The sequence below is a fragment of the Leucopleurus acutus genome (genome assembly GCF_964270905.1).
Source record: "Leucopleurus acutus genome assembly, chromosome: X".
Lineage (NCBI taxonomy): Eukaryota > Metazoa > Chordata > Mammalia > Artiodactyla > Delphinidae > Leucopleurus > Leucopleurus acutus.
The window spans coordinates 107,792,750-107,812,167 of NC_139148.1; positions in this window are offsets into that span (position 1 = coordinate 107,792,750).

Below are 19,418 nucleotides of genomic sequence, written 5' to 3' on the forward strand. Positions count from 1 at the left end.
CATTGTAAGCCCAGCACACTAACGAGGGGAGGAAATATAGCGAGCTGAACACTCTCAGGGTAAGAATCGGGGAAGAAAGAGCATGTTTATTCCCATCGTCCCTTTTTAAACACTGCCTTCAGCTTCGGGCAGGAATCGTTTGGATCCCAGCCGCTCACCATCACCCCTCCCACGCCCACCCCATCGCTCTGCCGACAAAGAAACAAAAGATGACAACTCGACTCTGTAGGGGGATAGCAACTGCTTCCAGAACCATCTCTCTGTTGGGCGGTTGAAAAAGCAGCGGGGAAGGGATGGCTATAAAACCTGTGTCTAGCCACCAATATGTAAACGAACCTTCCTAAAACCCCCTACTCTCCTCCCAAACAAAACGAAAACATATATTTAGGAGCTATAGGAGATATGTTTACATATATCTCCTAAATAAAATAAAGATTTCCCATTAAGAACTACATGAACTGTGGAGGGAAAAGACTCAGGATACCTCCCCAATTCCCATCTAAGAGTTCTGGAAGGAGGAAAAAGAAACATCTGGCCAGTTAGTTCTCCAGTGACTGGAAACACTCTGAGTCTAAGGAAACTCTGTCACCAATGATTAAAGAAAGAGCTCCTCATTAATGAAAAGGGAATTTTGGCAGAATGAGACTTGGACAAATCATAACAGCCATGGAAATGGAATATACGATTTAAAACCATGATCATCATCACGCTCACACTCGCTGCCTCTTTGTTACTCTTTTCGAAGACATAGGGAGGAAGGGACAGTTGATCCCCAGGGATTTCATGAAAGGAAACTCAGCTTGTTTCTCTCCTGGCGATTCGGCAGCCTGTTTAATCATTTTTAAAAAACTCTCTCCTCTACCGGCTCCTCCTTATGTTTTCTCTCACGTTCTTCCCTCTCATTTTCCTTATCCATCTTCCACAGCTCCCTGGAGTCCTTAATTCATTTGGTCTGCGCCTGTCTCCCTTTAGTCCCTTCAAAAACATTGTTTCCCTTTCTAATTCCAAAGTACAGAGGGCTCTGTGACTTTTCTCCATTTCCAAAGAACTGATTTACTGCTTCTAGAGGTCCATAGCCTGAAACTGTAGGTGGATTTCCTAAAGCGTTTATTCAACTTTAGAGATTCCCTAGACACATTTAAGCAACAGGAAATTGCAGAATTTTTAAGTCGTTTTGCTCATGGGACCAAGAATTTCTATTTCAAATGTGGATATCAGGAAGAAGCCACACTAAATTGCTAGTTTCAGAATGGCCAATGTGAAGGAAAATATAACCAATTGTAATGGAGCATGCAGTCTGTGTAAGACAGTTACCCAGTTGCCTGGGTTATAATATTCAAATAATTTGCTAGGAATTGTTAAAGAGATTTGCCTTTTCGTTAACAAAGACCACACACACGCATGCATACCCACCCTTACACATTTATTCCCAGAACTAATGTAATTACATAATTCAATTCAGCAAATGCTTATGGAGCATCTACTATGTGCCAGGAACTGTGCCAGCACTGAGAATAGGTAAAGAAATTACAGAAGCTAAGATATGTTCAAAGATTTTTGAACAATTCACTAATCAACAAGCCATGTACCTAGAACAATTACCATGTACCTATGTTACCATGTACCTAGAACAATTTAGTCCTAGAGAATAGTATTTAGATTTGATTTTTTAAAGTATTTGTTTAATCCATAGGTTGCATTCTCTGCAAAGAATGGAAAATATCACTTATTTCAATCTTGTTTCTAAGTACCCTCATAAGTAAAAGTGTAAGTACAATAATATTAAAAGACTGAAGTCAATAACAATTACATAAAGAAAATCAATGTGAACCATCTGAAATGGAGGAGTTTTGTTTGGTTGCTTGTCTAATGGGAAGATGATTTCAAAGGCACACCTTCAATACATACTTCTTGTGGTGAACCATTATTTTCTATTGCAACTGATAACAGTGTCGTCTAGAGATTAACTACCAGAGATTATGAATGGTGCTGGCACCTCAACTTTTGGCTACAATGATTGGAAGCAGGAAAGGTAGCTTAATGATTTTCTACCCAAACAGTTTTCATAAACAGAGTTGTAAAATTGCAGTCACCAGTTTGCTGCTAGAGAGTGCCCATTTCCAGTTAGCTATGGGCCCCTCTGGGGGAAGCAGCCACATTGAAGGAAGTTCACTTGAGCCTGGATGTGAACAGGTTGTGGCCATGATTCTGCATCCATATGTTCAGAGCAGATAGGCACATTTTTTCACTCTCAAGCCTCAGGAGAACCACAGACAAACCAATTCAAGTCTTCTCTTTACCTATCCCTATTTAGTACCCAAATGGATCCTCCGGATCCACTTCTCTGGCTAGAGTTCCAAGGAGAAGCAAATACTTTTTTTTTAACTTTGGGCTTTAGCAAGTCACTTTGTATTCCATATAGCAAGTCCTGTTCATGGAAGTGTACATTCATACAGAATATCCCTTACTGGAAGGGCTCCATCAATGCTTCTGCACCTTACTCTCTGCACCTTACTCTCAAAATAAAATGTAGCCCTAATACAGATTAATCATAACCTTCAGAAACCAAGGTTTCTCAATAGGGTGTAGTGGCAATTCATTTGTATTATTGATATAATGGATTCAAATAATTGCCTAAATTTAAAATTATAGACAGTTAAAAGAATGGCACCTTGGTCTTTAATTTATATGAAATTCACTTATATTTGATATGCATACACATAAAAATATGGCAATAACAATAATTTGTACCCTCATAAAGATGACATAGTACCTTCCCTTGCAGATCTGAAAGCTGGCCTTATGCTAGTGTTTGCCTTTTTATCGTAAATATTTTTAAGAATATTACTTTTTGGCACACTTTAACTATCACAGTTGTTGAAAAGGGGAAATACTGATTTCAAAATGTACCATGATTTCTGTTTGAGAGATGAAATTACACTCCAGAAAAAGAATTTGAAAAGAGTATAGAACAATTAGGATTGTTCTGTTGGCATTTAAATGCACTTGAACTTCTCTCTAACTTTTGACCTCATCATCATAACCTTTTAAGTGAACTGTTATCATGATTGACGTACAGGTAACTATTAATTTGTATTGAAATAACTAAAGCATTTAGTGCTTCTAAAATGCATGCTTAATCATGGCCATAAGAAGACTTTTATAGCCACATACATTAACAATTGCTATTAGATGCTAACAATTATTAGGATAATCTATCATAAACAGATTTTAAACACATTTTATAAGAAAATTGGGAACTAAGATGCTATCATTTTCCATGCAACACAATAAACACGAAAAATTTCTTCTCAGATTAAGGAAACAGGATCTCCATACATATCTTCATTCTCTCATTCATACTTTCATTAGGCAAAGATTTATAGAATACCTACTATGTACCTACTCAGTGCTAAGTACTGGGAAGAGAGTGATAAAGAAAACATATCTGTTCCTGCCTTTGTGGAGATTACAGTCCACTGGCAGGAGATGGACAAAACCAATCCCACGATGAGGGCTCTGAAAGAAAGGAACACAGTATTGGCTAGAGAACGGAAGAGTCTCCATTTAGGTTGAGGTAGGCGTCCCTGAGGCAGCGGCTACTAATCTGAGGCATGAAAGAGTAGTAGTTAGCATTCCAGGCACCGAGTAAAGAAACTATGGTATTCGACATGAGAAATATGCAATGTCAAGGTACACAAGGACAGCCTGTGCATCTGGAGTGTAGTGAACATAAGTAGTGTCCTGGGGGTTGCGGGTGGCGGAGAGTGACATAAGATGAGGAAGGAGAGGCAGGAAGGAGCCAAATCATACAAGGGTTTAGGGGCCTTGATAAGGATTTTGGATTTTGCCCTAAGGACAATGGGAGGATGTGTTATGATCTGATTTACAGTTCAATGGCTCTTTACGTGCTCAAATTCTGATACTTGCCAACTCTCAAATAGTAACCCCTTTTCTATCCTTATTCCTCCTGACCTCTCTCTGGTCCAGAGACTCCTGGGAGTTCCTTAGAGACTTAAGGTGTCTGTGTAGTTAACGTTATTTTCACAGTAATACCAAGATAATATTTGCCTTTCACTCACATTCTCTTACAAATGTACATCAATTAATTGAATGCAAAAACAAATAGAATTTAGCTGTTCTATTAAGCCAGGTGTTAAAGATAACAATATAACTTCTCAATAATTGGGAAAATATAGTACTTTTTCATGAAACTTATTTATTTTAACATGTATTAAGTTTATTACTGTTATATTAAGTACATCAGTACATAAATATTTAATTTCTTTCTGCTTTAACTTCTGATAAATAAATATCAATGGAGATAACCCACAAAGACAACAGCACTTTGGGGTCTTCAAAAAATTTTTAGAGTATAAAGCGGTCCAGAGACCAGTGCCAACCACTGATCTTCTTCTTTTCTTAAAACTGCTTTTGGTTTCCCTCCTATCAGTATCTTTTTCTGTTCCTAAAGGCTCAGTCTTAGATTTACAATAAGAAATTGACTTTTACATTGCAATCCAGAATGATTACTTACAACTACTCTATGATGCATTTTGAAATGATCTATTCTATTCCAACCAAAGCAATTGCTTTCTTAACCCAGTAAAAAGTTTGGGTGATCTCACCCCATTTCCAGGTTGCAATAATTACTTCTAGTTTGATAACTTTGAGACCATATTCCCTGTCCCAGCATTCCTCCCAGGTGCCACCTCTAACAGCTGGCTAGACATTTCCTCCTTAATATTTCACAATTACCTCAAACTCAACTTGTTTAAAACTGAACAGATCCCCCAAACATTTTTAAATAGGAAATATGGGAGATTACAAAAGCATGTAATCTGAGATTTATATGAATTGACTAAAAATAAATTATTTACAAATAGATGCATGGAGAAGGGACTAGGAAAAGGAAATCACAGTATTAATAGTGATTCATGGGATTGTTTTAATTTTAATTTTAAATTTAATTTTAATTTTCCTTTTTCTATATTTAATTTTCCATAATAAGTATGTACTAATTCATAATCAGAAAGTTACAATTAAAAAATTAAAACAGAACTAATCTTCCTTACATATCCTATACGTCTTCATGCCTTTCATTTAAAGGTATGATTTTATTTATCTCAAAATTTGCTTTAAACACATTTTTTCAGTCATGATCATTTTAATAATGCAGACTCCTCCAAGACCACTTTATTTTATTACCAAAGGAATTCCAATTGCAGGATGGGTATAGGTAGGAGTCACATACCACCACAAAGTAGGTTCATCAATTTTCTAGGACACCTAATACATTGGTTGAAGCTCTAGATGCTATAGGCTACTGTGGTTCTCTCTTTTTTTTTTTTTAACATCTTTATTGGAGTATAATTGCTTAGTTCTTAGTCCATGTCGTGGGAATGTCTAAGAGGTAATATTGTGATTGAAAGAGATTCTATGTATCTAATAAATTAGGCTTTTTGGATATGGTGTCAATTATCTACTGCTGCATAACAAATTACCTCAAAACTTCATAGCTTAAAACAACATTTTACCATTTCTCACGATTTTGTGGGTGAGATGGGAATTTTTTTCTGCCAGTCTTGTCTGGGCTCACTCAAGTAGCTGCATTCAGTTGGCAGGTCACATGGCCTTATGTGTCTGGTGACTTAGCTGGGTTGGCACGAACAACTGAGGTGTCAACCTCTCTCCGTGTGGTGTCTCCATGAGATGCCATATCCTCTGTATCAGTTAACTATTGTTGCATAACAAATGACCCTAAAACTTAGTGGCTTAAAGCAACAGCAATTTATCATTTCTCATGATTCTGTAGGTAACTACACGTTTGCTCTGCTGATTTTTCCTTGACACATTCAGGTGGTTTCATTCAGCAAGAGGGTTGGCTGGGCTCAAAGGTACAAGGTGGCAATAGGTACTGGGTGCTGTCTGCATGCCTTAGTTGTGAGTTCTTCTCCACATGGTCTCTTTTTCTAGAGTTGGCTACACCAGCTGCCTCAAATGCTGGTGCCAGGGCAGCGTCCCAGGATGGCAAATGTAGAAGCTACAAGGCCTGGAAAGGCCTAGGCTCTAGAACACACACAGTGTTGCTTCTGCTGGGTTCTATTATTCAAAGAAAATCACAGGACTGGAGAAATAGACTGTTCATCTCTTGATATGAGGAGCTGCAAAATAATGTGGCCATGCTTTTCTTTGTACCATAGGCACAATTTCAGACATGAATTATTATAAATTCAATGTTCTACTGGATTCTGATATAGTTAAAATTCCAGTGCAGGTGACATAATTTTTTCCTTTTTTCCCTTTTTTATTTAGAAGCATTTCTGTCCCATTCTCATTTTTTTCCTTTTTTGTTAATAAGAAATCCATGAATGCATTCTTGTTGCAAAATGTTTAAGGCATACAATAATAGCAGACTCTTATACAGTAAGCTTATACTATGACCAGGCTTCATTTTAAGTGCTTTATATAACATTGCCTCCGTTAAACCTCACAAGTCTTTGAGGTAAGCAATAACATCACCACCATCGTGTAGATAAAGAAACTGAGGCACAGAGAGCTTAACTTAGAGGTCTAACTTGCCAAGGTCACATAGCTAGTAAGTAGCAGGCCACTAAATTCTGTGACCACAGAGCCTATGTACTTACCTACTCTGCTATAACTCTCCTTAATCTTGCCGCTACTTTCACCCTGTTGACAATTTGATATGCATTTCTTTAGTACTAGTTCTACACATTTATGTATATGAATATGTTCAGATGCATTTTCCTTACCTAAATTGGATCACATTATATGCTGGATTCTGAAACTTGCCTTTTCTACTTAAAAATCAGTCAAGGTGATATATCAGTATCTACAGATCTATCTCCTTTTTTAAACAGCTGCATAGTATTCCATTTTGTGGATGTACTATAATTTATTTAACCATTTTCTATTGATGGACATGCAGGTAGTTTCCAATTATTTCCTTTTACAAATAATGCTATAATAAACATTCTTGAATTCGTTCTTTTTTTATTCATTAGAAATCTTTGCATACTTGTATGAGAATTTCCTTAGAATAGATTCCAAGAGTGGCTGTGATGAGTTAAAGACCAAGCTCTATACTGCCAAATTTCCCTTCAAAAAAGCAAAAGTGTGTGAAAGTGTGCATTTCCCCTATACTCAACAACATTGTACATCATCAAACATTTTAAATTTGGTGGACAAAAATATCTTATTGCTTTGTTGTTGTTCGTTTTGTTTTTTCTCATTGACATTTTACTATGAATTTGCTTGATTACTACATATTTGCTGAACTTTTTTCATATGATTATTGCCTTTTTAAATTTCTTTTGTGAAGTACCTGTGTCATTGTCTCATTTTTCTAATAAATTATCTTCCTTTTCCTCATGGGTTTGTTGGAATTCTGTTATATTCTAGGCATTACTCTTTTGTATATGTTGTTGGCATCTTCTCTCAGCCTATCATTTGGTGTTGTCAAATCTGTCAGTCTTTTCTTTCATGGAGTCTGGGTTTTGTATTTTGCTTAAGAATATTTTACCACCCACATATTTTTAAAATATCCATTCTTTTCTTCTACTATTTTCAATATGTTTTAAAACCATGACTCTAATGTTTATTTTTGTTAGTGGCTTCTATTTAGGGTACAGCCTATTTTTTTTTTTTTTGTTCATTTGATTGGCCACTTGTCCCAAAACCTTTAATGACAGATCCATCCTTTTCTCAGTAATCTGAAGTTTATTATAAACCAAATGAGCATACCTTTATACATTTTAAAAAATTTATTTATTTTATTTATTTATTTCTGGCTGCTTTGGGTCTTCATTGCTGCGCGCGGGCTTTCTCTAGTTGTGGGGAGCGGGGGCTACTCTTCATTGCGGTGCGCGGGCTTCTCATTGCGGTGGCTTCTCTTGTTGCAGAGCATGGGTTCTAGGTGCACGGGCTTCAGTAGTTGCAGCATGTGGGCTCAGTAGCTGTGGCATATGGGCTCTAGAGCAGAGGCTCAGTAGTTGTGGCGTGCAGGCTTAGCTGTTCCGTGGCATGTGGGATCGTCCCAGACTAGGGCTCGAACCCGTGTCCCCTGCATTGGCAAGTGGATTCTTAACCACTGTGTCACCAGGGAAGCCCTACATCTTTTAAAAAAATTCTCAGTTATGCTCCATGGATTTGACTGACTTTCCTGAACGAATACCATCCTATATTAACATTGTTTTATAGAGGAAGGCATTCCGCTTCCTCTCTCATCCTTCTTTTTTAAACTTTTTTTGTGGTTAAAAAAAGAAGAGTATTTGTGCACGTTTTTCACCTATATGAACTTTCAAGATCTTTCTACTACACAGAATTTTTTATAATGACCCCACATGTCTATCAGGAATGCTCTGGAAACTTGATTATGAATTTGGATTATTGTTACATGACAGTATTTGATAATGTATTTCCCAGAAGAAAATTATCTGTAACACCAAGGAATAAACTTTCATCAGAAAAGAGAGTCCATGTGAGAAATTCACAGAGAAATTCGGTTGGGAGCCCCATGAGGCAGATAAAGAGGATCAAATTATTATCTTGAGTGAAGGGCCCAAGAGCTAGGACACATGAGCTAAGCTTCTTGCTCTCATTGTCCTACTTACTCAACCATACCTAATACATGTTTCAAATAAACAACTTTGGAATGGAGCTACTCACTGGACAACTTTCACTTTCACCAGGGATTGCTCTTGGTATCCACCTGTCCCCCAGGAGCCCCAAACTACTTGGACCTGTCCGTCTACCTATAGTAGACACCCTCCTCTACCAAACATCAAGTAAACCAAACACTAAGCAGCCAGCAGTTTGTTGCTCTTTCCCCCTTTTCTTTTGTTTGTCTAATCTGAAGGAAAGGAGGAAGAAAGAAGGATGAGTAAAGCCACGTAGAGACATACAACACTCTCATCATGGCAGAATCTTCTAGAAAGATGGGGGGAGCTACTAGTTATATCATTATGCAGAGTTGTTGTTGTTTTGACTATTTACTTTATGCTTCTTTTTGATATACCTGGTAGTACTATATGTCATTAACAAACTATTGGTTAGTAAGTATATTCAACTCATATTTTTAAACATAGAATCTCCTCAAAGCAGGAGTAGCCTATTTAAGTATAGCCTCTAAAATTGTCCCACTAGCAAAGCAAATGTAATCTATCAAGTGTTAGTTTACAATATGCTTGTTTTCTAAGTAAGGTAAAGATGTTGCACATTGCACCTTCACAGGAAGACTGCCAAAATTATTAATATAATTTCTTTGGAGGAAAGGAGGAGAAATTGTTTCCCTGATGTCTGCGTAAAATTTAAATGGAAATGAATGTGATTTGAGTGTTAGTATTCAGGACTGCTAGTTCTCTGTTAATTTACATTTATATTCTTAATGTCTAGGTTGAGCCTAGGGAAATTTAAAACTCAATTTCATTAATGCTATAACTTCCATAGGAATCTCAATATGCACAGAAGTTCCTAGATCGTGGAGTTATTGGATGAGAATATAGCAGCTAAGCATAACTGCTGAGTGGTTATGGTAGTTAAATATGTACTGTGAATTTTGATTTTCGAAATTCCTCTGGGCTAAACCCAGAGTCCAAAAAATTTTAAAATATGACGCTAATATAGTAATGAATTGTAACATCTTTTAAATGGAAACATTACATTTCTGAACTATTGCCCATCTCATTAATTATGATTTAAAGTAGATCATGTTTCACATTTGCAACTATTACATTGACATACGTAATGTTTGCAATTACTGTATAACTTGAGGTTTGTAAGTTCAGCTCACTATAGAGTTAGGGATTTTTTCATTTAGTTGCTTTTATCACAAATATGATCACTACTCCCAGTTGGCAAAGGTACTATGAATAGGAATACTGGGTCCAAACAATAATGTTTTCCCCTGTGTCTCAAATAGATATACCTTTATTTTTCTTCTTTATAAGCTATGTATAGATATACTTTAAAAATATAATATTTAAAGATTATGCTTATGAAGTAAGCTTTGGGGGAAGAAAATCCCTGAACATCCCAGAAATCCTCAACAGAAGCAACACTTTAAACTTATTCTTAATTCTCACTTTGGTTGTTTTGATAATACTACTCATTAGCTCACCCTGAATTGTGTTTTAGAATTATACCCACCCCAGAGAAGTTCTACAGCTCTAAGACTTCAGACTTTTAAGCCTCTTGCAACTCTAGGCCATGAGAACCTTGGCTTCAAGACTCATTTATCTTACTGCCTTCTTTCATAACCTGAAGCTGAAGTCCTTTTTATAAGTTTCAATTAACTTGCAACGGTAGTAAGGTGAGAATAAGGGAGAGAAAAAGGAGGAGGGAAGAGGAAGGGAAGGAGGGGGAAAGGGAGGGAAATACTATACTATTACACAGTGGTTATCAACTGCTCTGTCTCTAATCACACTCATGGCTATACTGAAGGCTACAGCAATGATTCTTTACCAAGGAAACAACCTCCCCTAGCGGGTAATATCATAAGGTGGGGCAGAAAGGGAGGAAAAGAAGAGGGCATATGTGTCAGGTTTGAAAAGTTTTGCAAGTGCTATGGAAAGTAAAAAAAAATTTTATGGATAATTTTTTTTCATAGAGAAAGAATTGTCTACTTTCCTCTTATCAGAAAAATGAAACAACAGACCTAATGGCTTTCTGCTCTTTGTTTCTGAAGCTGGAGCCAGGGGTAAATTTATTTAGACAAATATGTCCTTTAACAACTTCCTAGAAATAAGACGGACACAAATTTATTTGATATAATGCATTATGGTCTTCTCAATGTTTCTATTCTGCGAGATATTTTAAGTACAATTGAAATGAATTATTTTGAAAGAAGACTTTAACTTCATGGTAACATAGTTTAATATCCCACTTCCATTAATAATTTTGAAAATTTGATATTTTAACGGGGAATAAATGCATGATATGCATTCAGCTAGGAGTGTAAGAACCTAATTTTTTTATTGTTATCGATATTGCAAATGAAATATGGTTACATGTAAATATACATTAAAGGTTCACTCATCCAGCATGGTTAAGTGGGGCATAAGCCCTTCCAGGTACACATATTCAGGGTATACTGAGGGTCTTGCCTGCCACTGTTCATTAGAGATTGTGTGTGGTGTAAGGCCTAAAATTAAGGCCACGAATTATGTGCTGCTTTGGCATCTCGTGAAACCAGGAGCGCCTCAAATAGCCCAACCATATTTTTCCTCCCCACTCTGCTCCCATGGAGGAGGTCCCCTTGTCTAACAACCGTCCTTATCCAGGAGAGCAGGCACCGTTCCTGCTTATCCCTGAGTAGTGAGCTTCAGTTCTTTGTCAGTCTATGGAATTATTCAAACAAACCAATCACATCCTCCAAGGGCACCAGGGGTCACCCCTCCCTCCTGATAATATAAAGCCTGCTTCCTGCAGCCCCTGGTTCTTCACTTGGTTCCCGAGTACAACCCCATCCCCACTCTGTATGATGTTGCATAGCATGTGGTGTCTCCTGCCCCAGACTGTGAGTATATGTGATTAATAAACTGCTTCTAATCTCATCTGTCCTGTGTTGGGTGTAATGTGTTCAGCCTTCTCCATAACCCTAGGGTGGGAATACCTCCCTCACCAGTAGGGTGAAGAGGATGAAATCCAAACATAGTGAGGCCTTGTAGAATACGTTTTATTACCAGACTAAACAATAATAAAATCTCCAGTAATTTTTCAATTTGGGGTAGGAAATGGAGGGTGCTGGGACACAAGTGGAATTTGCATTTTTTCCAGTTGACTATCATGATTTTGTAAGCATTAAGGAATACAGTGATTTATCAGGCGGTTCCATAGCTGTGTCAAATAAGATAAGCTGGTTTTCTGGACCATGGTATAAACCAGCATTTCCCCAATTTCCTGGATAAGATTCACTAGAAGGAATTATTGACAAAACAGATAACCAAGCCCCTCCTCCTGAAGATCCTCATTCACTGGGTGTGGGGTCTAGAAGCTGCCCACATTTCCTTGTCATGTGATCTATCACTGATGGAGGTTCACAACATGGACTCTTATCATCAGGGAAATTTGGGAAACACTGTTAAACTGTAGTAGTGATAGGCTCAGAAAAGTGGAGAAAGTGAATTTTCTGGGCCAGCAGAAGTGTCTCTCTGATGTTTCACCTTCTTTTAAAGAGCTCACCTGATTATGCCAAGCCCATTTGCTTTTGATCAACTCACAGTCAACTGATTAGTAACCTAATCAGAGAAGTGATATCTCATCATATTCATAGATTTGATCATATTTAAGAGGAGGAACTTATGTAAGGCCTGTACACCAGAGGGGAGGAATCTTTGGGCCCATCTTAGAATGCTGCCTACTACAAATGTGATTCATAATTAGAAGGCAATGATGGAAATAAAGAATAAGAATTGTGTTATGACCCAGTTCATCAAAATGAGCACGCATATGAAAATCCAAGAATCTTAGTGTAGAAATGTGGTGCAGATATTTTATTAGGTTAAAGGAAAAAGAGGGAGAATTTATATGATTTTTAAAAGCATATATACACTACCCAAATAGACAGAGACTATGGTAGATATCTGTTTTAAAATACCCCAGTTCTTACATAGGCAAGACATCATAGGGATTAGAGTTTCACCTATATACATATTTTAGAGTTATTTATGCTAAAAGTAAAAACACTTATATATTCCTGTCTTAATTGTTGTTGACGATTTAATTCCTCACAAGGAAAGAAGGAGAAAGCACCAATGGGAAACATTTCTTTGGACTTTATATTTACTAACAATGCAAAACTAATTGAGGAAATGATAGCAATAGATGCATTCAGAGAGAATGACCTCTTTTAAACTGAATAAACAAGGGAAAAAAAAACCATAGACAGTTAACATACCATAGGCCTTAAGGAAAGTAACATTCAAAAAGTTAAGACAAATAAAGTTAAGATCTAATGACTATATATTCTAAAAGCAAAGAACTGTAGGAGGATCTAAGAGGTAGAAGGGAAATGAGTCAAGAAAGAGTCCTTAGAGGAAAGAACTCCTGGGCTGAAACTTGAAGGACCAGAGAGAACAGACAGGTTCAGAATCAGGGAAATGGTGGTGAATGGAGTGAGATGAGAAGAAAGGGATTCTGTTTCCAAAAGAAAGGGTATAAAGTAAAAACAGAAGAGGGGCTTCCCTGGTGGTGCAGTGATTGAGAATCTGCCTGCCAATGCAGGGGACACAGGTTTGAGCCCTAGTCCAGGAAGAGCCCCACATGCCGCATAGCAACTAAGCCCGTGTGCCACAACTACTGAACCTATGCTCTAGAGTCCCCGAGCCACAACTACTGAAGCCCGCACACCTAGAGCCCGTGCTCCACAAGAAGAGAAGCCACCGCAATGAGAAGCCTGCGCACCACAGCGAAGAGTAGCCCCCGCTCGCCACAACTAGAGAAAGCTCGTGCACAGCAACGAAGACCCAATGCAGCCAAAAATAAAATTAATTAATTAATTATTTTTTAAAAAGTAAAAACAGAAGAGATCCTAGGACAGAATGGGAGGAACATCAACATGTAGGAGATGGTCAGAGGAGTATAAGAGATAAAAGGATAACCTAGAGAAAAATAGTGTTATAAGAGCCAAAGTAAGAGATCATTTAAGAACGACGTACAGCCTTTGACTGGTATGTCTAAAAAAAATGTATCAACTGGATTTGTCAACAAGCAGACATTGAAGACCTTGGTGAGAACCCCTTACTTGCAAATCCTGATTGTTGCCTAGGGTAGTTTAGCAAAAGGAGGCAAGGAAGCATAAATGAAGACAATGAATGAATATACTCTAGATATCAGGAGAGTCAGTAGCAGTGGCAACAGACTCCAAACTCAGTCCTACAAATTTTTGTTTGTTTCATCCTAACTTCCAGATATAACTGTCTTCTATCCCAGAAAAAGCATCTGCAAGCTGATTGAGCGTCTAAAAACTAAACTGTGGAAAACTGACCAGGAAATCTGTGGATTATAGTAATGGAGTACGTTAGAGAATGGTAAAGCCATCCTCAAGAACAAGATATGTTAGCAGGAAGGTGAAGTAAAGTTTTGAAAGCAGTAAAGGAGAGCTAGCTAATACTTATTCCTAGGAACACCCTGTCCTCTCCCCTCACCCAAAATATAAGGATGAGTAGCTTTTCCTCCAGAGGACTTCTTAGAGGAAACTTCCTTGTCTTTGGGAGAGAACAAACAATAGGAACAAAGGAGAAGAGGTAGGTTGTTTATCATGAAACAGATTGGCATAGTGGAAAGCATTGTAAGGGAGGAAGATGTTGGAAGGTTGGAGAGGGGAACCCTATCCCCATTGGAAGAATGGGAGGAAGGAGAAAGTTCAAGGCAATAGAGGGTTGAGAGTTTGAGAAAGCATATGTGATGAGAAGATTGGAGACAAGTAAATGGCTTCAGGTTTCTGAATAGAACTTTGGTCTCAGGGGAGAAAAGATAGGCTATCCTTAATTTTTGAATGCTTGACTTTCAAGCCTTCTCCTCACCTCGTCTTGACTCAGATCCACACAGTGAAAAAAAAACTCATGTTTATGGCACCCTAGGGACTGTAATTGATGCCAGTATGAGGATAAAACTGTAAGGTAGGCACAAAGCCAATATAATCAACAGTTAAAAGAAAGTGTGCTGGGCTGATACATGAGGTAGAAAACCTTTTTTTTTTTTTTTTTTTTTTTTTTTTTGCGGTACACGGGCCTCTCACTGTTCTGGCCTCTCCCGTTGCGGAGCACACACTCCGACGCGCAGGCTAAGTGGCCATGGCTCACGGGCCTAGCCGCTCCGCGGCATGTGGGATCCTCCCAGACCAGGGCACGAACCCGTGTCCCCTGCATCAGCAGGCGGACTCTCAACCACTGCGCCACCAGGGAAGCCCCGGAAAACCTTTTAACTGCATGGATGCATGGTCAGATACAACAAATTCAAATGCCTCTGAATCAAGCAAGAATTTTGGCAAAGACATTCTCTTTTCAGATTGCTTAAGAACATGCATAGTGAAATATCAGAGGAAGATGTTTTTTCTCATGAGATCTGCTTCAGGAAGAAAAATAGATAATAACTTCAGAATTGAGGGAAAGCTGCAGGTATAAAACAGGGAACTCCTTTCTCTCTTAAAACTTACAAGGTTCATCTTGTGATCTTTGGCCCAGAATAAATGGGGAAGTAAATTAAGAGTTGCATGTTCTTTCTATGAAAACATTCCATACGAAGAGTGGTTAACATAATCTGCAGTGATTAGCCAAAGGAAGAGAAAAAAACATAATTGCTACCTTAAAATACTGTCATATGGAGAACAGATTACGTCTAATTTTGTCTTCTTCAGAAAGCCAACTAGGCCTAATAAATGGAAGTACAGACAGTCTGCTAAAACAACAAAATCTAAAATTACTGTACAATAATGGAATGGACTACTTTTCATGCTGCTCGTCACTGGCAGTGTTAAGCAGAGACTGGATATCTACCTACCAGGCATAATGTAGAGGGAAACTCTGCACTGCTCATAAGCTGTGCTCAGGAACTCTCACAATCTCTTCCAACTCCTAGATTCTACGGTATCAAAACGATTTGTGAATTTGAGCAGCATGAGGGGGTGAGCCAAAGAGTGCTTTGGCATTCTGCAAACATTCATACATGTATTATTATTATTTTTCTTATTATTATTATCTTACTTCTTCTGGTATCATGTAGTAATAGAGATACCCCCATTTTTAAAACAGCAATGGATAGCAAACAGTGCTTTCAGTTGAAGCCTTTGGCTCTTTTATGTTTTAATGTTGTCCTCTGATTGTAATGTTGCACTACTGTTACCTCCTCAGTGGGCCATAATCTTTGGTTTCCGTTTCAGTAGAAACAACAGATTTGTTATGAGTTGTTCACCTTCTCTGCCCAAATCCTCTTTGTGTCTTCCATATATTTATGAAACTGATGGGGTTACTGGTCCAGTCTGTTACTCTGTAACAAAGTAAAACAAACAGCTTTATCTACAAGGCTATCAAAATGTTGTCATTTTTAATCCCATTCTTCAGCCCACTAAGCTGCAAACTTTAGTTAACTTGCTGAGTGTATTCTGCATTTGATTCATGACATACATGTGTCTTACTAATTGAATTTGGTTATTACTTTGCAGTCATCGAAAACTTTGTATGATCATTGGCATTTTCAACAGAAAAGTAGAATACTAAAATATTATAATAACATGGAAAGATAGTCTATGTGGAAGCAGTATAATATGGTGGTTAAATGTATAGGCTCTGTAGGCAGACAGACCTAACTTAGGGTTAAATCCCAACTTCATTACTTACTAGCTTTGTGATCTTTACAAATTACTTAACTGCTCTGTGCCTCAGTGTCCTCACCAATAAAATGGAATAATGAAAGAAACTGTTTCAAATTTTGTCATGAGCAGTGAATGAGATAATACATGTGAAGCCAAAAATTTAACTATTGTTATTACTACTCTGATTTCATAACTATGTGAGACTGAGAATGTTGTAAACTATATAATCGCATGAAAAATTTAATTCAGTTTGAAAATAAACATAGGAATAGTCTTTAATAAGTATATTTTATGATATATTCATCTATCCTTTCCATATATAATGACTCATTCTGTTCTCCCAAAGAAAGCAATGAATAAATATAAAATGTGCAATAGCACATTTTAGTTTAGGTGTAGCTAAAACTGTCCTGGAGGTAATAAAATATAATATAAAATATCATCTGTTGCATTATGTAAATCAGAAGAGCTTATTAAAACTAATGAACTGAGTTTGTGAAACAAAGCTTACATATTAAAAAAATATGTGGTTGTTGAATGCCTAGTTGAAAAGCCATGCACAATAATAATAGCATTTTCCTACTACAGGAGAAAAAAACAAACTTTGATTTGCTGTTAGATACCCAAGCTTGATTTTTTTGATTAACATAATCTTTCATAACACAGTGAAAATAAAGATTTGTATGATTTCTCACTCTCCTTGTATTGCCAAAGGAAATGTAGTTCTGCAAACCACAAATGAACTGTGTTAACAATTATGAACCATTTGATAGTAGAACAACATTATTGTTGAGAAACCTAATTTGGACAAGGCGTAAATTGGGTGATGTCCAACCAGGTCACATTGAAGCTGTGTGATTTAGTTCAATGTTATTAGTGTTACTTCTCTCTTACACCCAATCTTTAAAATTTTAAAAGAAAGCAAACACAATGGCGTATGTATTATTACATGCAGAATCTGCAGTGAGATGACACAGAATGAAACAATTTTTATCACATTTTAAAAAATCATACACATTATTTTTCTCAGTTTTCGTATTAGTGAGGTAGGAAAGAAATAGACTTAAAAATATTTCATCTTTTCCTTTTTAATGATTACATGATAGAAAAATGATAGAGCTTAGAAAATGGAAAACATCTAAACTGGAGCAGAAATCATGTGAATTTTGAAAACGTAAGTGCAATTAAGAAACGTATGTATATATTAGAATTCTTTCCCGAGCTTGTGTACTTTTATTTTTTAATTATTTTTTAAAGTAAATGTATGTATTTATTTATTTAATTTTTGGCTGCATTGGGTCCTCGTTGCTGCATGTGAGCTTTCTTTTAGTTGTGGCGAGTGGGGGCTACTCTTCATTGTGGTGCGTGGGCTTCTCATTGCGGTGGCTTCTCTTGTTGCGGAGCCCGGGCTCTAAGCCCACAGGCTTCAGTAGTTGTGGCTCGCAGGCTCTAGAGCACAGGCTCAGTAGTTGTGGTGCACGGGCTTAATTGCTCCATGGCATGTGGGATCTTCCCAGACCAGGGATTGAACCTGTGTCCCCTGCATTGGCAGGTGGGTTCTTAACCATTGTGCCACCAGGGAAGCCCGCTTGTGTACTTTAAAATTTTATCAGCTGCTGAGGTCCACAGACCTTATAGGTTTTCAATATACAGGACTGACTTTTCCATTAGGCAGAGTTCCTAGAGCCCATAGCACTTTCAGGGGTCCACAAAAATGTTTTCATTTTAATTTCTTTTAACATCAGAAGAAAAAATGAATACAATAATAATACACATATATTAATGATAACAGTGAATATATGAATATTTATGTTTATATCACTGCAGTCAAAATAGAATTTTAAATTTCTTTTTGGAGGAAAGGACCACATAAACAAAAGTGTCTATGGCCCACAGAAATCATATGTGGCCCTGTATGTACTTCAGAAGGGAATGGTAGGTTGAACAGTGGCCCCCCCCCCAAAAAAGATATCAATGTCTTAATCCCTGGAACCTGTGAATGTTGCCTTATATGGAAAAAAAGGACTTTGGAGGTATGGTTAAATTAAGAATCTTGAGATGAGAAGACTACCTTGGATTATCTGGGTAGACCTTAAATGTAATCACATGTATCCTCATAAGAGGGAGGCAGAGGAAAGTTTGACACACAGAAGAGAAGAAGGCAGTATGACCATGGAGGGAGAGATTGGAGTGATGTGGCCACAAACCAAGGAATGCGGACAGCTACCAGAAGCTGGAAGAAGCAAGGAATGGATTCTCCCCTAGAGCCTCTGGAGGGGGCATGGATGGATCTGCCAGTACCTTCATTTAGGCCCAGCGAAACGGTCTTCACAATTCTAGCCTTCCAAATTGTAACAGAACAAATGTCTGCTGTTCTAAGTTACCTAGTTTGTAGTAATTTGTTATAGCAGCCATAGGAAACTAATACAAAGTGTACTCAACTTTAATTTGAATTTGTTTATTCCTTAAATACATTTTCCCATTTGTACTGAAAAAGAAAAATAAATTGTATGAAAAATAATAAACACTGATGAAAAAATTATCCATTCAGAATATTTAAATAAAGCAAAAATTGTCAGTATGTTTGAAACTAAAATGAATTATGGTTAAATGAGTTAGTAGCACTTGTGTTTTGTTAATGCTAATTAACCAATGATAAAATTTTGTCTAAAATTAACAGAAACTAAAAAATATGCTTTATATCAACATCAATTATACTTGCAACATATAGACAAAGACACTTTTTAAAAAAACAAGTTGATTAACCACAGAAACCACTCATAATCATGAACACTAAATCTTTACCTCATTACCCCTTTCCCTGCTGGAAAAAAATGTATTTCTTTTCATCACAAGAGGAATGGAAGGGTACAAATTTTCTGAGCTGCTGAACCTTGTGATTGAAATTAAGCTTTATGACACTGCTTACAGAAATAAGAAGGGCAAATGTCAATGCATTTTCAAAAGCAAAAGGCAAGAAATGGATTGTTAAATGGACAGAGTTAAGTGTTCTCCCGAAAAAGGCATCTACTGAATGTGATATGTCAAAGAAGTAGTCTTAATGTGTTGATACAGATTTGTTACTGTA